The sequence below is a fragment of the Ochotona princeps genome, chromosome 1 (assembly GCF_030435755.1).
Source record: "Ochotona princeps isolate mOchPri1 chromosome 1, mOchPri1.hap1, whole genome shotgun sequence".
Lineage (NCBI taxonomy): Eukaryota > Metazoa > Chordata > Mammalia > Lagomorpha > Ochotonidae > Ochotona > Ochotona princeps.
Window position 1 is genome coordinate 79,941,366 of NC_080832.1, and position 25,089 is coordinate 79,966,454.

The window sequence follows — 25,089 nt, forward strand, 5'->3', positions numbered from 1 at the left end:
TAACGCCCATTAAGTAATAATTTCACATTGCCCTTGCCTTCTAGGCACTAACACCAATCAACCTCTGTCTCTATGATTTTGACCACTGTAACTACCTCATGCAATTGAAACTATACAGTATCTGACTTTGTGTGATTGGTTTTGTGTCACTTGGAATAATGTCATCACTTTTTAAACATGATACAATACAGCACAGAATGTTTTTTCCTTTTTAAGAAATGATGTAATGAAAGCGGCAAAGTAGGATCACAAGTTTTGTGATACTGCAATGTAACATTCTTGTGAGACAAAATTACGTACACAATCGTGGGACAAAATTATGTTGTGGTAACATGCAGTGTATGAAACACAAGTAATAGGGGCTTAACCTTGAGAGTATAGTGGGTATTTAAATAATGAAGGCTGGGGAAAGTCGTTTTGATAATTGGTGAAGTCTGGTATAGGAGAAAAGCTCTTCACGGAAGCTAGCAAGCAGGAACAGAGAACGATTTAATATGTTTAATATGAGTAGAAAACATAAGTGAATGTTTAATATGAGTGGAAAACATGAGTAGATGTTTAATATGAGTGGAAAGCATGAGTGGCCTTGAAGCAGTTCAATGCCTTTTGGGGCTGGTAGCTATTCCATATGTCAAGTTCATTTCAAGCTAAGTGTTACATGGCAGAAGGCATGTCAGAGACTGTAGTCATGTAAGCATTTTAAAATCTGAAAGTAGCCTCAGAAACTGCGTAGTTTAAATTGCATCACACAGAGAAGACAATATTACTAGCATAAATAATGAATGACAAATGTGAGTCTTGAACATATAAAGCCATGGTCATAATCCAATAGATCTATTTCAGCTAAAAAGAAAAGAGATCAAGTGATTTACTTGATACAACTATAGCAGAAGTGATTAGTAATGGCCAAGACCTTAACTGGAAATGGCTTCACGAGGCACCGAAGGCTGTGTCGTCAGAGTGCAATAATGCTTCCATGATAGACTGTCCTTGGAGATGCAGCACCAGAGATGAAAGTGTAGATTTTCACTTTAGTGTAAATAATGCTCTTTTTGCCAAAAACTATTTGCTGAAAATTTTCCTCCAATATTACTTGAAACAATATTTCACTGAGTTATTTAAACACAATAATTCAGATAAAGTTGTGTATCACTACAGAAAGACATGAAACATCATTATTAAGGCATCCATTTATAAAATCAATTAATTAGCAATCACATTTCTAGTGCTGCAGTGGCACTTTATATAAAAATGTCTTCCTGTGGTTAGGACAAAATCAGACAACTTTTTTTTTTAAGTTAAATTGATGTAAACTAAAGTAAGAGTGAAAAAAAAAGGAAACAATAAAATGGAGTATTTGAGGGTGAGGCTGACTCTCAAAATTGATCTGTATTTTTAACAGACAGGATCATTTAATGGAACTCTAATCGAGTCAGTTATTAAATGAAGGACTGCAAAGATAAGGTACAGAAGGAAAGAAAGACACTTAGAGAGTAGTTTCCAAATATTTTTATGTTAAAAGGAAATTTATTTTATCTCTTTTACATACATATATGAAGTTACATGTACATATATAAACAAATATATGTAAAAATGTGCTACTTTAGTAAGCATGACACATTCTAGTATTTTCTTTACTTACTCTATTTGCTTGGATCTATTTTACTCCAATGTATTTTTTTTAGCAAAAGCTTATATGTATAAATCATATTAATTTTATGTTATCACCAATGAGCTGGTCATGTAGAATTAAGCCAAAGCATTTCAGCAACAATAAAGCATTGAACAAAAAGATGGAAAAACAAGATGTCACTGTTGTATACTACAAAAGATTTTGATCATTTAGCTTGAGAATCTCATGGTAAATTCATGAAATGCTTTTTGTCCCAGGCTTTAAAAGCCCATCAGGGTCAGGAACTGAATTATCAACACATGACAAAGTTGTTGCTTACTGAGGGAATCTCAGTTAAGACTGAATCGAGTGGAGAAAATTAAGTCTTGAGTCTACTTTGAAAAGCAGAGGAAAAATGAGTATTTGTATAAGAAGGAACTAAAGATTTATTGGTATTTTCTAAGATACTGTGTCTAGAAAGAAATACTGAGAAATGGTACAAGCAACAGGATGCAAATTTATTCTAATGAAGGGCAATAGAGTATCAGCCACTGTGGATGATGCCCATGAGTTTCTTAAACTGGTTTCCTAGGACTTTTCTTCTGTCTAAATGCAATTGAATTTTGATATTTTGTTATACAATTAAATCTACTGATTAAGTCATTTTGTATACTTCTGTCACAAGAAAAAATAAATAAAATTCTGGAATGATAGATTACTTTCCATCTAGCCTATTCCATCAACATAGTTACGACAAAATTTCAGAGATACTCTGGAAACATTGCATAAATTTTGTGCTGTACTGGACTGCATTTGGAGGTTTTTTTTTTTTAATGATTTTATGTTTTGTAGTATATCCCAACACTATAACCCTTGCCAGCTTTCAGGGGATCTTTGAGATATAAATAGACTGTAGCAAATTTCAGGAAGAAGGGTAATCTGATGGCATAGTTAGTACAGGCATGGTGCAGGTAAAGGAAGGCAACTGCTTTGAGGCATGCTTGATCGTAAAGATATCCTTGGACTATGGGTAAATAAATACTGAGCACATGCTGCTGACCACAGTGCCCTCCACAGTTTAGGAGAAGAGGTGATATGAGTTAAGTTCTTTAAGATTCTTTAAAGCAGAGATCAGAAAACACATTATTCCCCACCACAATTAACATCTCGCATAACGTGTTTGTCACAAAGATCCCCCTATTTTTAAAACTCTAAGCTCTTTATATCCCTTCAGCCCCTCCCAATCTCTAGTGATTGACATTCTATATCCAGAATGTTATTTTTAAACTCCTAACTATAAGGCATATAGGTGGTATTTGTCTTACTGTGCATGATACATTTTATTTTCTTTCTTTCTTTATTTTTTAACATATATTTTTATTGCATTTCCTTTTTGTTAAAACTAATTACATTGCATTATGTGATACATTTTTTTATGCACTGAGATTCCCCCCACCTCTCCCAAAACCCTCCCCCCACGGTGGATTGCTCCACCTTGTTGCATTTCCATAGCTCAAATTCAGTTGACCTTCTTTCATTGGAGGTATTTACCAAGCATAAAGTCCAGCATCTTATTATCCTGGTAAGTTCAATGGTTTCTTGGTGAGACCATCTCTGGTCTGAAGGTAGAGTTGGCAGAGTATCATCCCAAGCAATTAAAAGTCCCAACATAATATTTCCAACCATTTACAACATTATGGCATTAATTGACATGGTATTGATTAACCAATATGTTAATAGGAAAATGCAGGTTCTCAACCACAACCTGTGACTTCTTCATAGACATTTCAATTTTGGTTTACATTCAACCATATTCTATACTCCTTAAAATGGCTTAGATTGCTATTCAGCTGTCTCATGCCTATTTTAATTTTACTCTTTAGCAGTTTATAGCATTGAAGCATGATTTCGCTGAACCTGGCTGTTTTTTGGGTGGTCTAACTCTATAATTCTAACAGGATATATGTCAACAGTTTAGGTGAGCATGTTTAGGAGGGGTGTGCAGAGAAATCTTCCATACCCCAGTGAGGAGTAACTAATCTTTGTGTGGTATAAGTGCATCCCCGCTGACCGTTTCCTGTCTGGTTCTAAGCTTTCCTTGTTGTTCTCTGTCTGTCTATTCTAGTTTTGTTGATACATTTTATTTAGCATGATATCCTCTAATTCTATCAATTTTGATGCTAATGATGGGATTTCCTTTTGTTTTATGTCTGGATAATATTCCATTGTGTATATATGCCACCTTTTGTTTATTCATTCATCTGATGATGGAAACCTTGATTGATTCCATAGCTTGGAATCATCACAGGAGGTGGTTTTATGCCACAATAGCAGCCTCAAAATTTTATTCTTGAAAGGTCCAGAAGTAAGAATTGACCTTTGCAGCCCATTCTTTGTCTTCCTAAAATTCTCAGTTTTGTTGTTGCTGAAAGAATTACTGGAAGAAAATGGGCAAGACTCTGCTCCGGTAAAATATTGTTGATGAAAATAGGCAGTAGACAACCTTGTGTGCTGAGATTCCACTGACTGCTTTCCAAGAGAGGTATCTAAGCTAAAAGCCCCTTGCAAAACCAACCAACAAACAAAACCCACTTTCTTGCCCTGGTCAAGGAGACTCTTTCAAAGTATCAATTATGCAAATTAGTCCACATTCAAAATCTCTGGAAGAGTGACTCAAGTGAAGCTATAGCAATGTTCTGCCATAAGTTCTACATTCAAGAGCTTGAGTAGTAGCTTGATGTAGTTGGATGCTTCCTAGAAAAAAAAAAAATCTCTGTTCTTGTAATTGATTATTTTGCTTCCCTCTCTGGCACAATTCAATTTCACTTCCAAGTCTAAGAGGTGCTTCCCATAGCCATTAAGTCCTCTGGCGGATAATCTAGCTCACAGCCTTCCAGAATCTTCTATAATTTATTGAGTTTTAGTAATTTAAAGGCTCAGAGGAGAAAACTAGAGCCTACACAAATGAAGTGAAGCTGAAGGGACAAACCTAAGTGGGCACAACCAATTGATTTTAATTTCCATGGCAGTCATCCTTCTTTGATACTGAACTTCTCCCCTAAAGGTTCATTATGGTCCTATGAAAAGCCAAAGATACAATTCAAATCAGATATAAGTCAAATGCACCATACTGAGCATCACTTTGGAATGTGCATGATAGATTTTCCAATGTAAAAAAAAAAGAAAATATATTCTCTACAATCAACCTTAGTAAATCAGGTAATTGCTCCCTTACAAAATACCTCAGTGTCCATTTTGGATGTAGAATGTATTCTAACAGCAGCTCAATAACAGCCCATTTTTTCTGTCTTGATTTTCACAGAGCAGAAAAATATTGAGGGAATATTATGGAGAAAATCCAAGGACCATGTAGATAGGATTCTTTTAAACAATTTTAATTTTCTGAATATCTCAATTGGATTTATTTACTGAAGAAAGTGCAGATACACCAAATTTGATGCTGCATTACACAAAAGGGGGCAAGTCACTGTAAACGAGTACATAAGAGGGAGGCTAGCTGAGTATTGCAGTGCCTCAGTTGCCTCATCTGTAAAGTGGACATGTTATGATAATAATAACTCGTTGGAATGTTATAAGGACTGCTGGTGAAGCATATCATCAGCATTCCATAAATAATCCTAGAGGTCTAGGACACACGTGAATGAAAACAAAGGAAAGACATCGCATTTAAAGATAACTGCAAAAATCTGTGAAAAAACAAAAAAATATTTTGATACAGAAGGGATTTTTTAAAATAATTAAGACATAATTTTTCTTATGATGCTTATTTTTTATGACCTGTGTGAAGATCCCTGGTATTATCCTTACAAAAGATTATGCTTTCCTCTGTGAATTTGCTAAAATTAGTTCAAAATTATCTTTTATTGTTCCTGCCTTGCTGTTCTCTCTTTTGCCAGTACAAACAAGAGTCTTTGGTTCTTAGGACTTGAAAAACAAATACAGAACAAATCAGAATAATTCAAATGTTTTTTGTATAAGAACAGTTTGTAAACAAGGAGATCTCATACCAGAAGCTCTAAGAAATCGCACACGCAGATAGACAGCAGTTCAAGAAGCATAATGCAAGATACATTCTGATCTGTTTTTATTATTAGTGATTGTATATTAAGCTGTCTTTTGGGGGTAGATAGAGGTGTGTATGTCAATTGACCTAACTCCATTGAATCATGATGATAAGGATGGGAAATTTACATTTTCCATTTCATTTGTTGAGCTGATATTTTAAGGAAAATAGAGTTAAGCGTTTCTTAATTTCTTCATTCTATTTATGATACAGTTCTATAGATTCTGGGATTCCACTCCCTTTCCCCAAAACCTCATCATCCAACTGATTGCTCATATATCATTACAACAACATAGCCTTTCATAAACAATCATAAGTCCATCAGTCTGCTATTTAAGTGATCCTGGCATTGCAGGTATGGACAATGGCAGAGTCCAGCATCATACTGTCAAGATATATTTAATAGTTTTAGTGGGAGTCCATCTTTGATTTGTAAGTAGAGATGATTACTGCATTGTATATTCACATCTGGATTTAATAGTCAGTGAAGAGGGGAGAATCAATATGGTAGAATAGGATAAGGACACATTTAAATAGACAGAATCATTAGCCAGAGTGAAGGAGAGAGAGCACATTTCAGGAAATAGGAGAGGACAGGCCGAGAGGACAGGCCACAGGCAAAGGGGCACTGTAGTCTAATGGACATGGGGAAGCAGTGGAAATGGTGTGGTGTTGCAATCACCAGTTGCCCCAATGGCAGTCTGCCAGCAGCGATCTGAGCTCCACCAGCAACCAAGTGGAAAGAGGAGTTCACCAAGTGTTCAGAGGTGAACCCAGGCAAAGAACTGCCTATCTTGCTGTTTTGTTTGATTTGACCAGAAGCAGAGACAGAGCAGTAGATCCCCAATAGGTGGTATAGAAACAAGGTGGACTTCAAAGCCCAGACCCCTCACCAGGGATGCCTAGATCCCCATCAGAACTCTATTTTCTGTAGAAAGGCAAAGCCTGTGGGACAGGACTGCACATGCACTAAGCTGGGAGTGAACACATTCCTGCTTCAGTGCGTTGCACCAGCGGGGCAAATTATAGGCTTCACCCAAACTAGATATGGGTAGCCCTCAAAGCTAATGGCCAATGATGTTATGTTGTGGCTTTTAATTGGTCGGGATGATGTTCTCTCAGCTCTGCCTTCAGAACAGAGATGGTCTGCCCAAGAAACTGTTGAATTTATCTGAACAATAAGATGCTGGACACTATGCAAAGTATATGCTTACAATGAAAGAATGAGGATTGGATTTGAACTGTAATACTGCAACTAAGTGGAGAAATCCACCAGGGAGGGAGGGTACAGGGAGGGGTGGGGGGAATCCCAGAGCCTATGAAACTGTGCTATAAAATCAAATGTAATAAAATAAGAAATATGACAAAATAAAAAGATCTTCTCTTGCCAGAGAAAAGGATTAGCACCCCAAGCCTCACAAATACCATTGTGTTTTTGTTTCTTCACTTTGTTGATCATTTCTTTTGCTCTACAGAAGCTTTTCAGTTTAATGTCATCCCATTTGTTTATTTTGACTTTGACTACCTGTGATTTTGATGACTTTTTTAAGAAGTCTTTTCCAATTCCTGTATCTTGGAGAGTACTTTTTATGTCCTCTACAGTTAAAATTTTTCTAAAGTAATTTATTTTGTGGAGTTGCAGAAGAACTGTTGCTGAGGGAAGGAGAGATAGACACACACAATGAGCGCGCACGCGCACACACACACACACACACACACACACACAGAGAGAGAGAGGAAATTAGTCAGTTCTTACCTGCACTGGGTGTTCAAACACCCATAGTGGCTGAGCTGGGAAATGGCTAATGGCTAAATCTGGGAACTGGAAAAAATTTTTGAAGATTTATTTCATTTGTTTTGGAAAGGCAGATTTACCAAGAAAAGGAGAGACAAGGACATGTACTGGTTCATGCCCCAAATGGCCACAATGGCAATTGAAGATTTGCTGACTCTATGGCAGGAGTTTCTTCTGAGTTTCCTGCACAGGTGCGGAGTCCCAAGGCTTTGAGACACCTTAAATTGTTTTGCTAAGTCGTAAGTAGTGAGATAATACATGGAGGATCTTTCATATGAACCCACATCCACATGGGATGCTGCACTGCAAGGTGGAAGATTAGCCAATGGAGCTTTGTGCTGTCTCTAGAACTGTCTCCCACGAGGATGAAAGAGTTCAAGTTTCTTGACTCAATACCACTGTCTCCCAGGGTCTCTACTGGTGAAAAGCTGCGCTTACTAGCTAGGGCTAGAGATCAAACTAACGTACTTTCATGAGGAACATCTGAATTTCCAAGTTATTGGTTGTTTCTAAGGATGACTTAAGTTTCTGTTTATGTAGTTTGGGGTAGTGTGTTTTGGAATATATGTGAACTGTGGCCTTTTATGTTCATTTTCTTTCACAACGAGCTTCTTGTCTTGTGTGAAAAACAGTATCTGGTACAGTGATTCAGAAGCTTCATCATTCAAATTGTGACTGAATTGCATTTTACATACTAAAATAGGATTTGCTGTGTAATCCAAGTAAATTCTCGGAGTCTGTTTTCTGAAGTTCAGCTGTGCTCTGTGATACTTTGGTGCCAAGCACAGGGAAAAATATTAGCTATTGCTTGTTTAACTAGGAATCTTGTGAATATTTGATTATATTTTCATTTTCAGGTAGTTGCTAGCTTTTCAATGATGCTTAAAGAAAGAGTGAATTAGAAGGATACTATTACAAACCTGAATTTGGTATCTACCGCTGATAAGACATAACTAGGAGACCCCAGCAATTCATCTCTTTTCTAGGTATTTCTTCCCTCTTTGTGAAGATGTGGAAGTTGTATGTAGAGAAAAGTATGGTAAAACCAGATGTTAATCAGAAGTGGGAGAAACCAGAGTTTTCCTACTTAGAGTTCCCTGGGTAGAATATAGCCTCCTGTGTTAATAAATGAGAAGCAGTGGTATTGGTTCTAAGGCAGAAGAATGACAGGCTGTTAGAAAATGTCTTTATTCACACTGTGATTTTTGCAGAAAGGAAAAGATAAGAAAGCACACGCTCATGCACACACACACACAGTACTAATATGTTAGCAGGATTTTAGCAGGCTGTGCACATAAGACTTTCAGTGTTCACAGACACTTAGAGTGGGTGTTTAGCGGCCTGGTGCAGAACAGTCTCATGAAGAATCAAGATGTGAACTTAAAAAGTGTCTCAAGGAAGGAACTAATTGGCATCAAAACTTGGACCAGTGTAGTGCAAAAGAGCTGTATGTATTATAGAGGTTAAATTAGGTTAACTTAAGTTTCTTTGCAGGTTTGTTTGCTGATTTGAGAGGCGATAAGATCCTACTTGTCAGATGATGGTTCAGAATACAGTTGCTGAACATGTCATGAGTGCTGCCAATGTATTCCCATGAGTGGATCAGCCAAGGACACCAGTGCCTCCACCTCCAAACAGAATCATCGGAAATACTGAGGATCCCCTCCTTTCGGAAGACATGCACTCAGGAGGGCCTAACTCAGAAACAAAAGTCATTTTTGAGATTTAAAAAGGTTAAGTTTCTCATTTTGTTCTGTGCCCCTTGAACCAATTTTTCAGGTGGGCTTTCTAAGTAATGATCTTGGCCGCTAACACTCAAAGAGACTTTTACACTAATTAAAAACTAATTGGTATGTCAGCCAGCTCCTGAAACTGCAATTGCTGTTAAGAGTAGAAGGTAGCAAGAAATAAGCAATGTGCAGCACCACCAAATAGCGTCCTGACTCACAAAATAGACTTCCTGATCCAATTCAAAGGTTGACAGAAAGCAATTAATGACAAATTGAATTTAGCCTGAGGTGAGAGTGTAAAGTTTGAAAGAGAACAGTAGCTCAGGTGTTTCATGAGTTTAGTATTCTGTTAGTATAATAACTGCAATTTCCTAATATAAGGAATTTGAAATATGCAATGTTAACATTTTACTTTTTAAAATTGATGAATTAAGCTGACCACGAGTTAGCAAAATAATATTAAAGAGACCAAAGGCAAATCTCCTTTGGAAGTTTTCAGGGATCATAAATGCAGGCCCCAAGGCACAGAGCATGCTCTTTAACACATCACATCCTTAACTCCTTTGCTTTTCCTTTTTTCATAGTATCTTACTAGTTGATAAGTGTCAAATACCTGTCTGTTCGATTGTTGGTTGACTCTCTAATCTAGAATGAGAGTGGGGATTTTATCTGTCTTGTTCACTGTGGCATGTACACTGATCATTACTTGAGAGGCAGGCATTCGACTTGGGAGTTGACACTTGTTTTTTGTGTTGCAGTGCTTAAGTTTAAGTCCTAGCTCTAGATCCTAAATCAAGTGTTCCACTAATGTGGATTCTGGAAGAAAACTATAATGGTTCAAGTAATTACGATTTAACACCATCCTTGTTTGAGTTGAAGAGTGAATCAGCAAATGGTAGCATTCTCTCTTTCTCTGCTTCTCAAGTAAATGCATATATACAAATGTAAATTTAAAAATCGCTTAACATATTTGTTAAAAGTAGATACTACAAAATATTTGATTTTTAAAGTATTAGACAATAGTTAAACTACAAAGACATATAAGGGGAATTAAGACCAGTCCTGGCAACCTCTTAAGAGGAAGTCATATTCACAGAGCAGGGCAGGACCCCGGAGTGGAGCAGGGGACAGGAGGAGGCTTGTATCCCAACCCTGAAGACTCACGGATTCTCACCAAGGACCATCAGTATGAGCACCAAGGACTACATCCCAACTGCCAAGGAGACCACGGGGTATTGGAGTGCCTTTGGAGGCCAAGAATTTTGAGGTCATCCATTCCTGCTTGGATACACCACATGGGATGGAAGAAATCCAAATCCTTCCTCACAGGATCCAAGGGCATCAGAACAACAGCCAGGAGCCCTGAGCAGTCCGCAGAAACAGAACAGTAAACTTCCTTCGGGACTAGGGAGGGGGACTTTCTCTGATCCTTGCTAAGTTCCAACTTTGGGTCCCCACCCTCTCTTGCAATGACCATCAGGATCGCTCCAGAAACCCCACAAAACATACAAACAAACAAACAAAACTCTAGAACAGATAGAGAACAACAAGGAAAGCTTAGAATCAGACAGGAAACGATCAGCGTGGATACACTTATACCTTACTAGGTGGGACACACAGATTGGTTACTCCTCACTAGGGTATTGAAGACTTCTCTGCACACCCCTCCTGAAACTGTTCTGCACCTCAATTGTTGACATATGTCTTGTTAGAGTTATAAGCCAGTCTAGACTACCCGAAAAAAAAAAAGCCAGGTTCAGCAAAATTATGCTCTAACGCTATATAATGCTAAATATTATAATGTAAATAGACACGAGACAGCTGAATAATAATCTATAGCCATTTTAAGGTGTATAGAACCCGGTCGTGTATAAACTAAAATTGAAATGTCAACAAAGGAGTCATAGGATGTGGTAAAGAACTTGCATTTTTCAACATGTTGGTTACTCAATACTATGTCAATTAATTCTATAACATTATAAATTGTTGCTGATGTTATGTCGGGGCTTTTAATTGATTGGGACGATACTCTGCCGGCTCTACCTTCAGATCAGAGAGGGTATACTTAAGAAGCCATTGAACTTGACTGGACAATAAGATGCTGGTTTCTATGCTTGGTATGTGCTCGCAATGAAAGAATCTCAACTGATCTTGAACTGTGGTGATGCAACAAGGTGGAGGAATCCACCATGGGGGGAGGGGTTGGGGTGGGGGGAATCCCAGTACCTATGAAACTGTGTCACATAATGCAATGTAATCAATTAAAAAAAATAAAATATAAAAAAATTAACATGGGAAAAAAGTGAAATCTTTTAATATTTCAGCTATCATGAATAATAATGCAATTTAGAATAACAGCAGTAAATGTTTATGATATTGCTACACCTCTTTAGCATATGATTTTTCTATAAATATGGTGATCCAGTTGTAGAGTGAAATCTCTAAATGGAAGCTTGGCAAACTTCATCAAGTAGGCTCCTCTAAAGTTCTCAAAAGTTTCAAGTTAAGGAGACCAACAAATGACATTAGTAAGTAGTACTGCCTGAGAGATTGGTGCTGGGTTCACCCTGGGGGTGGGTGATCCAGTGGGGCTTGGGTTGCCTGGCCTAGGTCCTGAGGCGGGTGCTGGGTTCATGAACCCCAGGATTGCCTGGTCCTGGTCCTTGGACCTGCCTGCAAGCAAAAAAAGTGGAGCAGTGGACACAGACTCTGATGCACATGGAGAATATGTCAACTCATTTGGTGCCGCAGCAGAGTAAGGAGAATAGAGCAAATTGGATAACTACTGCAGCAAACAAGGACAGCAAAAATTTGGGTGAATGGAGACTTAAGATCAACTATGTCAATCAATGGACATTGAGAGGATTGCCACACCCCTGGATCAGCAAATTTGACAGCATTTCAGAATTATCCAACCACTGATTCAGAACCATCAGAACATGCACTACAGTGGACCCCTGGGTTGATACTGGATGGTAGTTCCTATCCTTGAGTTCTGGGCATTGGGAGGCCGGGTGTTGCTTTCCTCTTTCACTTTCCCCTCCCCCCAGAAACAAGAAATAGAGAATTTGAAAAAAAATGATTTCACCCACTTTTCACTAACCCTCAATCCTTCCCACCCTGCTCAATCATGTAATCATAATCAAAAATTTAAAAAAAATTTTTTTATAAAGCAAACATTTATTAAACTATAATAAAAACATTCCATCAAATTACAAAACCTGAGCAAGAAAAACAAACGGCACATGCTTAACTGTAGTTGACATTCAAATAAAATTTGCATTCCCAAAATATTATACAGTAATTAGAAAATACCAGCCAAAGTAATATTAGGATACTTTTACGTGCGATCTCAACAAATTTGAACAGAAGCAAATTTTAACAAAGGTAAATTTTACAGTGAAACATAGCAGTAGATTAAGGATCTTAACATGTTTATTTTACTGCTATTTGACACTATGATACAAAAATAAAAGGATTTACTTGACATTTTTAATAAATATCTCATGGGCTGTTGAGTGCCTTACTGGTGAAAAGATTTAACTGGCTAATCTCATCAATCCATTTTGTACATTTAGTAAGCACCATCTCTGCCCTACATAACTCTTAATGCAATTCACAGCACACAAATGGTTATCATATTAAATACATAATCAACTCGGACTTCTCAACAACAAGGAAATTAGTAAACCATCAAATGGACTGCTTACCAAACACTTTCCTCATAACTAAATAACACGCAAAAAAATCAAAATAATATTTGTTATCACTCTAAACTATTGCCAGCAACTGACGGAAACTGCCAATTTGCCATATTCATGTTCACAGCATGCTAAATATACTCTGCTGTTATTTCATCCATGAAATGCCAACTTGCCTAGAACAGAGAATTTTCACCATCTCTTGCCGTGGGACCTGACTTGCAGCAATCTATATTTAGATCAGAACTCCATGGGCACTTGATGAACTCTACCTTTCCATGTTGGCTTTCTTATATGAGAGAGAATATATGGTATTTATTCTTTTGTGATTGACTCATTTCGCTGAGCATAATAGTTTCTAGTTGGGACCACCTGGTTTTGAATAGAATAATATCATTCTTCTTGACAGCTGAATAATATTCCATTGAATAGATGTACCACAATTTTTAAAATCATTCTTCCTTAGACGCACATCTGGTTTGTTTCCATGACATTGCTATTGTGGATTGTGCTGCTGTGAATATAGGATTACAGATCCCCTTCTCGTATGCAGATTTCACTTCTGTTGGGTATATTCCTAAGAGTGGGATTGCTGGGTCATATGGCAGGCTTATTTGCAATTTTCCAAGCATTCTCCATATGGATTTCCACAATGATTGTACTAGCCTACACTCTCACCAGCAGTGAAGGAGGGTACCTTTCTCCCCACATCCACGCCAGCATGTGTTGTTTTTCGAATTCTGAATGTAGGCCAGTCTCACAGGAGTTAGGTGGTACCTCAAGGTGGTTTTCATTTGTATCTCTCTGATGGCTAGAGAGCCTGAGCATCTTTTCATGTATTTATTAGCTATTTGTATCTGTTCTTTTGAGAAACGTCTGTTCATTTCCTTTGCCCATTTTGCTACAGGGTTTATTTTTTCACTATCCTTGGGTTTCTGAAGCTCTTTGTAGATCCTAGATATTAGTCCCCTGTCACTTGTGTAGAATGCAAAAATTTTTTCCTATTCTGTAGGTTGTTTCTTCACTTTTTTAATTGTTTCTTTTGCTGTACAGAAACTTTTTAGTTTGATATAGTCCCATTTGTTCATTTTGGATTTGATCACCGTTGCTTTAGGCGTCTTTTCTAAAAAGTCTTTCCCTGTTCCTATATCTTGGAGTGTGCTTCCTATGTTTTCCTTTAGTAGTTTAATGGTTTCTGGGTGTAGATTTAAGTCCTTGAGCCAATTAGAGCTGATTTTTGTATAGTGCGACAGGTACGGGTCCTGCTTCTTTATTCTGCAAGCTGTTATCCAGTTGTCCCAACAGCTTTTATTGAATAGACCAGGTTTTTTACCTGGATTGTTTTCTGTTTTCTTGTCAAAGATTAGTTGACTATACATGTGTGGATCCCCTTCTGGTGTTTCTATTCTGTTCCACTGATCTTCTTCTCTGTTTCTGTACCAGTACCAGACTGTTTTGATAACCACTGCTCTATAGTATGTCTTGAGGTCTGGAATTGTGATTCCTCCGGTTTGATTTCTATTTTTCAAGACAGCTTTAGCTATTCATGGTCTTTTGTGGTCCCAGATGAACTTCTGTATCATCTTTTCTATTTCTGAGAAGAATATTGCTGGGGTTTTGATTGGGATTGCGTTGAATCTATATATTGCTTTCGGTAATATGGCCATTTTGATGATGTTGGTCCTGCCAATCCAAGAACATGGTAAGGTTCTCCATTTTTCAAGATCTTCTTCTATTTCTTTTTTAAATGATTTATAGTTTTCATCGTAGAGGTCTTTCACATCTTTAGTTAACTTAATTCCTAGGTATTTAAGATTCCTTTCCTCTATTTTAAAGGGAACTGTACTTACAATTTCTTCCTCAGTGGCGGAATTATTTGTATACACGAATGCCATTGATTTGTGTTCATTAATTTTGTATCCTGCTACTTTGCCAAAGTCTCTTATGAGTTCCAATAGTCTTTTGACTGAGTCTTTTGGTTCTCCTATATAGAGAATCATGTCATCTGCGAATAGCGATAATTTTAATTCTTCATTTCCAATTTGTATTCCTTTAATTGCTTTTTCTTGTCTAATAGCTCTGGCAAGAACATCCAAAACTATATTGAAGAGTAGCGGTGAGAGTGGACATCCCTGTCTAGTTCCAGATTTTAACGGGAAGGCTTCTAGTCTTTCCCCATTTAGTATGATATTGGCATTGGGTTTATCATAAATTGCTTTGATTATGTTGTAGAATGTTCCTTCTATGCCTATCTTATTTAGGGTTTTTAACATGGAGTGGTGTTGGATTTTATCAAATGCCTTCTCTGCATCTATTGAGAGGATCATATGGTTTTTATGAGTCAACTTGTTGATGTGATGTATCACATTTATTGTTTTGTGAATGTTGAACCATACTTGCATACCTGGGATGAATCCCACCTGGTCCGGGTGAATAATCTGCCTAATGTATTGTTGGATCCTGTTGGCTAATATTTTATTGAAGATCTTTGCATCTATGTTCATCAAGGATATCGTTCTGTAGTTCTCTTTTTCTGTTGTTTCTCTCTCTGGCTTTGGTATTAAAGTGATATTAGCTTCATAGAACGAGTTTGGAAGAATTGCCTCTTTTTCTATTGTTTGAAAAAACTTGTGTAAGATTGGGGTTAGTTCCTCCTTGAACGTTTGGCAGAATTCAGCAGTGAAGCCATCTGGTCCTGGGCTTTTCTTGGTTGGGAGGGCTTTAATTGTTGATTCAATCTCAGTGCATGTTATTGGGCTATTTAGATTGTTAATTGCTTCTTGATTCAATTTTGGTGGATTGTATAAGTTCAAAAATCTGTCCATTTCCTCTAGGTTTTCTAATTTGTTCGCATATAGTTGCTTATGGTAGTTCATGATGATTCTTTGTATTTCTAAGGTATCTGTTGTTACATCTCCATTCTCATTTCTGATGCTATTAATGTGTACTTTCTCTCTCCTTTTTTTAATTAGTCGAGCTAGTGGGGAGTCTATTTTGTTGATTTTCTCAAAGAACCAACTCTTTGATTGATTAATCTTGTGTATAGTCCTCTTGGTCTCTATTTGGTTTATTTCCTCCCTTATTTTGATGATTTCTTTTTTCCTGCTAGTCTTAGGGTTGCTTTGTTGTTGTTTTTCTAGTTCCTTCAACTGTAAGATTAGCTGATTTACTTGGTGCTTTTCTTGTTTCTTGAGATAAGCATTAATTGAAATAAACTTTCCTCTCAGCACCACCTTGATTGTATCCCATAAGTTCTGATAAGTTGTGCTGATGCCTTCATTTGTTTCAAGCAATTTTTTAATTTCCCCTTTGATTTCCTCTCTAACCCATTGCTCATTTAGTAATATATTGTTCAGCCTCCATATGTTTGTAGGCCTTCCTTGGTGTTTCGAATTCTTGGTCTCAAGCTTCACTCCTTGGTGGTCTGAGAACGTGCATGATATGATTTCCACTTTTTTAAATTTGCTAAGGCTTGATTTATGGCCTATGATATGATCAATTCTGGAGAAAGTTCCATGTGCTGATGAAAAAAACGTGTATTCTCTGTCAGTAGGATGAAAGGTTTGATAGATGTCAACTAAGTCCATTTGCTCTAGAGTTTGAATGAGTTCTATTGTTTCTTTGCTGAGTTTCTGGTTTTTTGATCTGTCCATTTGTGTTAATGGGGTATTAAGGTCCCCCACTATGATCATATTGGAGTCTATTTCTCCCTTTAATCCTGTTAATATTTGTTTCACGTAACTAGATGCTTTGGCATTTGGAGCATAAACATTTATTATGCTGATCTCTTCTTGCTGGATGCATCCTTTGATCATTATATGGTATCCCTCTTTATCTCTTTTGATGCTTTTCACATCAAAATCTATGTCATCTGATATAAGAATGGCTACTCCTGCTTGTCTTACCTTACCATTTGCTTGAAATATCTTTTTCCATCCTTTTACTTTCAATTTTTCTGATCTTTATTGGTGAGATGCGTCTCCTGTAAGCAGCAGATAGATGGATTTTGTTTTTTGATCCAATCCTCCAATTTATGGCATTTAATTGATGAGTTTAAGCCATTTACATTCACATTATTATAGATAAAGGACAATTTGGTCCTGTCATTTTGGCGATGTGTTGTTCTAAATTAGGTCTTGTGTTAGCATTTTAGTTTGATGTTCTCCACATTTGCCTTTGTTTCTGATGGTTACTATTTCTTTTTTCTTTCATAGGAACTTCCTTGAATATCATTTGTAGGGCAGGTTTAGATGAGACAAAATTTTGAAGTTTTTCTTTATTGTGGAAGAATTTTATTTCATTTTCAAAGACAAAAGAGATTTTTGCAGGGTAAGTTATTCTGGGCTGAAAATTTTTCTCTTTTAGAATCTGGAATATGTCACTCCAGTCTCTTCTGGCCTGTAACGTTTCCTCTGAAAAGTCAGCTGTAAGTTTAATTGGGGTTCCCCTATATGACACTTGATTTTTTTCTCGTGCAAATTTAAGGATTTTTTCTTTTTGTTCAACTGAGGAGAGCTTGATTATCATGTGTCGTGATGAAGTTCATTTTTGATCAACTCTGTTGGGAATTCTGTAGCCCTCCTGTATATTATTTTCTAATTCTTTGCTCAGTTTAGGGAAGTTTTCCTGTATTATTTCATCGAATACACCTCTAATCCCAGCTTCTCTTTCTGCACCTTCTGGAACACCCATAACTCTTATGTTAGACCTTTTAATCATATCTTTTAATTTTTGGATATTATTTTTAGCTTGACCTAGTTCTGCTTCCAGCTTTTTGTTTGTTTCTTCATGATGGCAGAAAATATCTTCTAATTCTGAAATTCTTTCTTCTGCCTCATTCATTCTGTTTTTGAGACTCTCCACTGTAGTTTTAATTTGCTCTACTGTGTTCTTCATTTCTGTTATATCAGCCTTAATTTGATGTATTACTGCTGTTTCTTCTTTGAACTCTTGTTTGTACTTCTCATTGTTGACCAGGAGCTTTGCAATGAGTTTTCTGAGTTCCCTGTCCTCCATTTTCTCAATGTCTTCCTCAGTTAACTCTGAGAATGGGCGAAGCTTTTGCTCCTTTGTTGGAGAGACTTTAGTAACATTCATAGTGTTTTTTTCTTGTCTTTTCCTTTTGAAATTGTCAATCTGTTTGACGACATCTCTCTGGTCTGTTACCTCAGGTGTATAAATTAACTTTAATGCTCAATCAGTATCCTGGGTTTAGGAAACACAACTGTCCTAAATAATTGCTTTGCATGGCACTGATTTCATAGGCAGGACTGAGCTTATTACCCCCTGCTAGCCAACACGTCTAAGTACCTCCTGAGGTCATCCTGGGCAAACTTGGTGGCCAGAAAGATCAGGGGGCTGTCGCAGTCAGCTCCAGGGACTACACAGACCCCCCAGGCTGCAAGACTATTGCCGTGGGCTCAGCTCTGTGCAATCAAGCAACAACACACCCACTCTGGATCTCCACTCAGGGTTCACACCTGCTATCCTGCCACCCGATATGGCTCCAGGTGGAGAACCGCAGCCGCTAGCTTTCAGCTCTAGGTACCACACCGACCCCACAGGGAACAGAGCCAGTGCTCCCCTCCTCCCCCAGACTAGATCCGCACAAATAGTCAGAAAGGGGCCCGTGTGCTGTTCTGTCAACTCCACCCTGCGCCTGTCCACACAAGGCGCCCCCCTCAGTCCCCGACTCCCTCCGCGTGCAGCTGTTCCCAATCACCAAGCTCAAACTGTCAGGTCCCGGACCCCACTCGCCCTCCCAACCCCCCACACAGACCCAGGCTCCAACCTGGCACTCACAACGTCCATGCGGAGGCCACCGGCGGATGTCCAGCCGGCACTGGAAATGAATCGCTGGAGTCCGGACCACCGGAGCCCACGGCCCCGAAGGCTGGCGAGTCCGCAGCTGGCCACAAGGTCAGTCACGAGAGCTCTTTGTGCCAGGAAAGCCAGGTGTTCGCCTGCTACCACCGCCCAGCGCAGGGACTCCGAGTCTTAAAATTCCATTCTTTATGTTATCAGTCTAAGATGTTTTGTTGTAGCAACCCACAAATGAGATAAGGGTGGCATGAGCTTCTGTCGTGGGCAGCAGAGCCGGCAACGTGGGCACGGTGAAGGCCCGGGGGTCTGGCGAAGGTCCGGGGGTCTGGCGAAGGTCCGGGGGTCAGGCGGAGGTCCAGGAGTCAGACGAAGGCCCGCGGGTCAGGCGAAGGTCCGCACTGGTTTTGTAGCTTCACAATTCCACCTTCGATAACTTTTCCGAGGAAGAGCGACTTGGGAGAGTTGAAGAGCGTGTCCGACGAGCTTGGCAGAGAGTAACTCCTCAGGCTTGTTTTTCAACAAGTCCGTAAAAAAAATTTTTAAGTGGTGTTATTTTGCATTGCTTGTTAATTTTAATCGTCCATTGGCTTTTTTTAGAGGAACTTTTTAAACTGATTCAAAACTTTTTTTGGAAAATGAGGTTACATTTTTTTCAGAAATATAATAGAAAATATGTGGACACATGCTCCTTTTGGTTACTACAGACCTTGAAAACAGTGGTTTATTTTCTTAATGAGTCACACTGCTATGAACAACCAGTTACATGATATGTACCTACCTGAAGAAATGATGATGATTTTGCATATTGGGATATGTGACTATTGTTGCAGCAAGGGCCTGAAACAAACTTTTCTGAGGTATCTTCTGAGAAGTATAAAGTTAGATGTATTTATGGAAATGAATTAGAAAATTGAATATTGGAACACTAATTTTCTTGTCTTTATAAAAAACTTATCTTATTTTCTTATATTATCAGTGACTAGAAACCTCACCCCTATTCTAGTCCTCATAAGATTATCTATTCTGCTAAAGGACCTATTTTTTTTAAAAGATTTATTTATTTATTTTGCAAAGTCAGATATACAGAAAAAAGGGGAAACAGAGAGGAAGATCTTCCATCTGATGATTCACTCCCCAAGTGACCACAATGGCCAGAGATGCGCTGAACCGAAGCCAGGAGCTTCTTTGGAGTCTCCTGCGCTGGTGCAAGGTCCCAAGGCTTTGGGCAATCCTCAGCTGCTTTCACAGGACGCAAGCAGGGAGCTGGATGGGAAGCGGGGCTGCTGGGATTAGAATTGGCGCCCCATAGGAGATCCCTGGCATTCAAGGTGAGGACTTTAGCCACTACACTACCTTGCCAGGCCCTATTACTATTATTATTTTTAAAGATATTCTATTTTGTTTTATTTATTTTTAGATTTATTTATTTTTATTACAAAGTCAGATATACAGAGAGGAGGAGAGACAGAGAGGATGATCTTCCATCCACTGATTCACTCCCCAAGTGACCGCAACGGCTGGTGCTGTGCCATTCCAGGATCCAGGAACTTCCTCCATGTCTCCCACACTTGTGCAGGGTCCCAAGGCTTTGGGCCATCCTCAACTGCTTTCCCAGGCCACAGATGGGAGCTGGATGTGAAGTGGGGCCTCTGGGATTAGAACCAGCACCCACATGGGATCCCAGTGCTTCCAAGGCGAGGACTTTAGCGGCTAGGCCACCACGCTGGGCCCTATTTTGTTTTATTTTTAAATATTTTAAAATTTTTATTGGAAAATCAGATTTACAGAGAGAAGGAGAGGCAGAGGGAAGGTTTTCCATCCACTGGCTCACTCCCCAAATGGCTGTAATGTGTGGATCTGAGTCTGAAGCCAGTAGCCACAGGCTTACTACTGATCTCCTACACGGGTACAGGCCCCAAGGCTTAGGCCATCCTATTCTGCTTTCCTAAACCATAAGCAGAAGTTGGGTGGGAAGTGGAGCATCCAGGACATAAACCGGTGGCCATATGGGATGTTGGCATTTGAAGGTGGAGGATTAGCCACTTGAGCCATTTGGCTGGCCCCAATTTTTTGAAGGTATTTAAAAAAAATGGTTTCTTTCATAGTTTAAATTAGTAACATTGCATAGTTTCTTCAGAAAATGGTTACCTGAAAAATTTTAAGGTTTCTTTCAACATTTGTGATTTAAATGATTTGTGACAATCTTACAGAATGAGATTATTGATTAAGATTGAGAAAATAAGGAAACATGATTTATAGGGAAAGCCAGCTTATAAAAAAGGATGTACAGAATATTAAGAAGGATACCTGAATAATGAATAAAAGGTTTGTTTAGTAATAGCTCAGCCCAGATAAAGATAAAAGAAAATTAAAGGAAATCAAGATTACTCTGTGACTGTCCTCAATATCTCTCTGTTGTTGAATTGGTTTTTCATCTGAAGAACTTGCCCAGGACAAGTATATGTGTCATGCTCATTTCTCAGAGTTGCCCATGGAAATCCTGAATCTCTTTTGAAAAAAGATCAGATATGAATTTTTAAACTAGTTAATTTTAGGAAAAGCATTGTGTTAAATTCAAAAGGGTTGATGCAGTGCAAAATTTTCAGGCAGATGGAATTTGTCTATCGTAGATGTAGCATATCATAGCACAAGGTTTTGGAGAGCAAATGACAGGATCCCCAAATAGGAAGTGAAGTCTGTGCAAGTGCAATGAGAGTTACAAGAATGGTAACAGCAGAACTTATTAATGCACACACTGTTTTGTAAGGAAAACGGAGACAACATCTGTGATGGAGGAAGACCAAGAAAAGGTAGAATATTGGGAGTATTAGGATATTTGACAAAGACATGCGTAATGAATGCGTAATGTGTTTTCAGAAAGATCCTGAAAAGTGCATGCAATGTAAAACTGGTGATGGATTTTGAAAATGATTTATGCCCAAGTAAACATATTTTAATTTTCCATAATTTTTCATATATCCTCATGTGTTTCAGCAGATTATCCATTATCATTGATATTAAGAACAACACAGATGAGATTATAACTTTCATTTCTGATTTACTAGAAGGAATCTTTTAAAAAAGAAAGAAAATGAAAACCCTTTATGTTCTTTGTATCTTGTTTTAATGGGGTGAGGGTCTTCTGTCCTTCAAGGTCAGGATTATAATTTTTAAGAAGAGGAACACTAATATCATCCGAAAGTTTGTGTTACGTGTTTGTAATACAGACAGTTTCAACTGCAGACAGCTGTACAAGCGGAGGACATTTGACAGTGCTTAGAGACACTTTCAGTAATAACACCTAGTGCTCAAGGGACAACCAATTGGCATTTTGTGGTGATTAGCCGGGATGATCTTGAGTTTCTCATAATACACATGACATCCTCCTACAGTGAAGAATCATGTCTCACAGACTGTCAGTGTTTGAATCTAATGACAGAAGATTCACCTAGTTTTTAGGTTATTACCAGATAGCTTTGATAATTGTAACAATATTAAACATGTAGAATATTGACCTAGTTAAGTTTTTTCTAGAAACTGATCCAAGTATATACATTGAGACTAAGTAGATGTGTTATTCTTTTATTTTCTTTATATGTCATTAAATTTGACATATTTTTGATATATTATAATTATAAAAAATTCAATATTTTCCCAAAATTCAAATGGCACATCATTTTAGAGCTTGGATTGAAACCCTAGATTGACACATGATGGTCTGCTACCTCTATGGTTTTTAATGGAATAATGTGGGGGAGTTTATCTGGCTCTCTGTAGTTCCTAACTACCCTTCTCCTGCCCCTTGCTAAACACCCTCTATCTTTGAACACTCTCTGAAGGTGGTCTGATTTCCTATTCGAGGCAGACATGTAGTTGATTCAAATCCACTGTGTATATACATGACTATTGCACCGAGTAAACAGTGTTACCCACTCCTTTGTTGTATCCTTTCATTACTTTATTAGAGTAAAAGGAAAATGTTCAGCTCCTTGCTTTAATAAAAATATACTCATACTGGTTGGTGTTTCAATAGATACATGATCTCCAATAGGCTGAGGAAGTTGAACATGTATCTTAACATGTTTTGTGCTGCTATGGGATATGCATGTTTGATTAAACACTATATTCAATTAAATCTGAGAAAATATGTCTTGAATACATACCAGATGCTTTCCAGAAAGATTATAAAGTCTAATCTTTGAAATTATTTCTAAATATTATAAGATCTAAACATTGAAAATATTGAAATATGTTATTTAATTAACTATTATAATTTATTATGTGTATAGGCTATATGTTAATTATAATTGAATAATTAATATGATTAATTAAATATCAGTTTCTTGTTGAAAAATAAATTTCAGAATCACAAAACTTTTTTCTGAAAATCATTTTTATTTGAAAGGCAGATTTACAGACAGAAAGAGAGACAGAGGTCTTTGACATGTGATTTTGATCCTTAAATGGCCACTATGGCCTGAGCCAGGAGCCTCCTCCAGATTGCCCAGGTGAATGCAGGGGCCCAGGACTTCAGCCAAGCCCTGCTGCTTCCCCAGGACATAACCAGGCAGCTTGATTTGACGTGGAGCAGCATGATGAGATGTTGGCACTGCAGGTGAGGATTAGATCATAGAGCCACAGTATCAGCCCCTGGGCCACAAAACTTTTGAGTAGTACCCCATGATACTTCATATGGAATTAGGTAAAGCTTACAGATGGTACTGCTGTCAGAAAATTGACAAACTGTGAAGGAAAATCCAAATCCATATGAAGTGTTAATTCCAGTGAAGACAAATTGAGATCTCATTTATGGGGCAGGGGGAAGGAGACACTTCTCTAGTATAATTAACCTTCCACTATCCAGCAGACATGTCCCTCCAGGATTTGCTGCTTAGGAGAGGATCAGGGTCTAGATACAGCTACTGGCAAATTGAATATTCAACTCCTGTAGTAGCCAGATCAGTCTGAGAAAGAAAATCCATGCTTAACATCTGTTTCTATAAATATGAACCCATTAGTAAACAAGCTTAATGATCAGTCACTTAGCTAACTGCATAATAAGGCAGATTAACATGGACAAGGTAAATCACCATGTGCATCTTATTACTGGTAGTCTCATTTATACTGGAGAGATTTCTGCCAAACACTTACATAGGACACAATCATTGTCACATTTAGAATCTACGCTCTCCATAAAACCTATCCTCAAACCACACTGTCTACAATGGCACAATCTTGTTCTTTTTAAACTCTTGATCATCTAAAAACTTTACACAGGAATCAATGAATCATGAGAAGAATTATTGTAATTCCTGCTTATAATGAACATTTCCTAGTTCTAAAGTCCATCAGGGTAATATGAGTGAGCATTTTCTCCAGAGAAATACAGTTTTATCAAATGTCAGTGTGTCTTGCTGAGCAATCTATAAACCAACACACGTTCTTCTCACTTATTTAGTCACAGGAGTTTATTGGGATCCAAGCTGAGGATCAGTGCAGGGCTGGTGGCACATATTTAGGTACAAGATTCACAGGAGGCACCTGCATATAGATCTCATCTTTCTATTCAGAAGCTACCCAAGTCAAGTATCATTTTCATAAAACTTAGTTTTCTAGTATTGATACCACAATTGTATGTCTTGATGTGATATAACCAGAGATAAAAGCTCATGGTTGTCTCTTACAAGTTAGCTATTCTGTTTTGATTGGAGTTAGGAAATAAGACCAAAAGCTGTCTGTCAAGAGGAGAATATTTACTTTTAAACTTTAAGGACATATGCTATAAATTTCTTACCGAGATTTGCTAGAGTCATTATTCAACTTCACAATCTGGCATAGATATTTCAAGAACATTGCATCTGTGATCCAGTCATGCTGATTAGAGCAGAGAATATTCTTTAGTTCAGGAACCATTAAAAACTGGCAGCCCAGCTGTCATTCAAGAACAGATTGCAGTAGCACATCCAAGCATGTTATCTTCAAAGTCCACAGAATTTTAACAAATATTTAATCTGATACTTTCAGTACAGATGACAAGGTAAATGTTCTCTGGAAGTTTTATTTAAAGTTTCTTGTGAGCAACCTCATGTTCTCTGCCTTGTATTATTGATACTTCTGCTCTGGAACTAACTGCAGCAAACACTCCTTTGCCTGAGTTGAATTGCACAAACCTTGAATTTTGCTATCGTTTTTGTTGTTGTTGTTTTTCTTATGTCTTTGCGTAACTCTGAAACTCTCACTTGACATTTTCCATGTGAAATCTAGAACTGAGGCAGTTGGTGTTGTGGCTCAGTTGGTTAATCTGACGCTTGTGACACTTGCATCACATATAGGAGTACTGATAC

General features: G+C 37.9%; 1 long non-coding RNA gene across 2 annotated transcripts in view; it reads left to right on the forward strand.

The window, feature by feature from the left end:
• Positions 1 to 25,089, forward strand: part of LOC131481705 (uncharacterized) — a 42,114-nt gene that overhangs the window by 6,444 nt on the left and 10,581 nt on the right. The window lies entirely within an intron of this gene.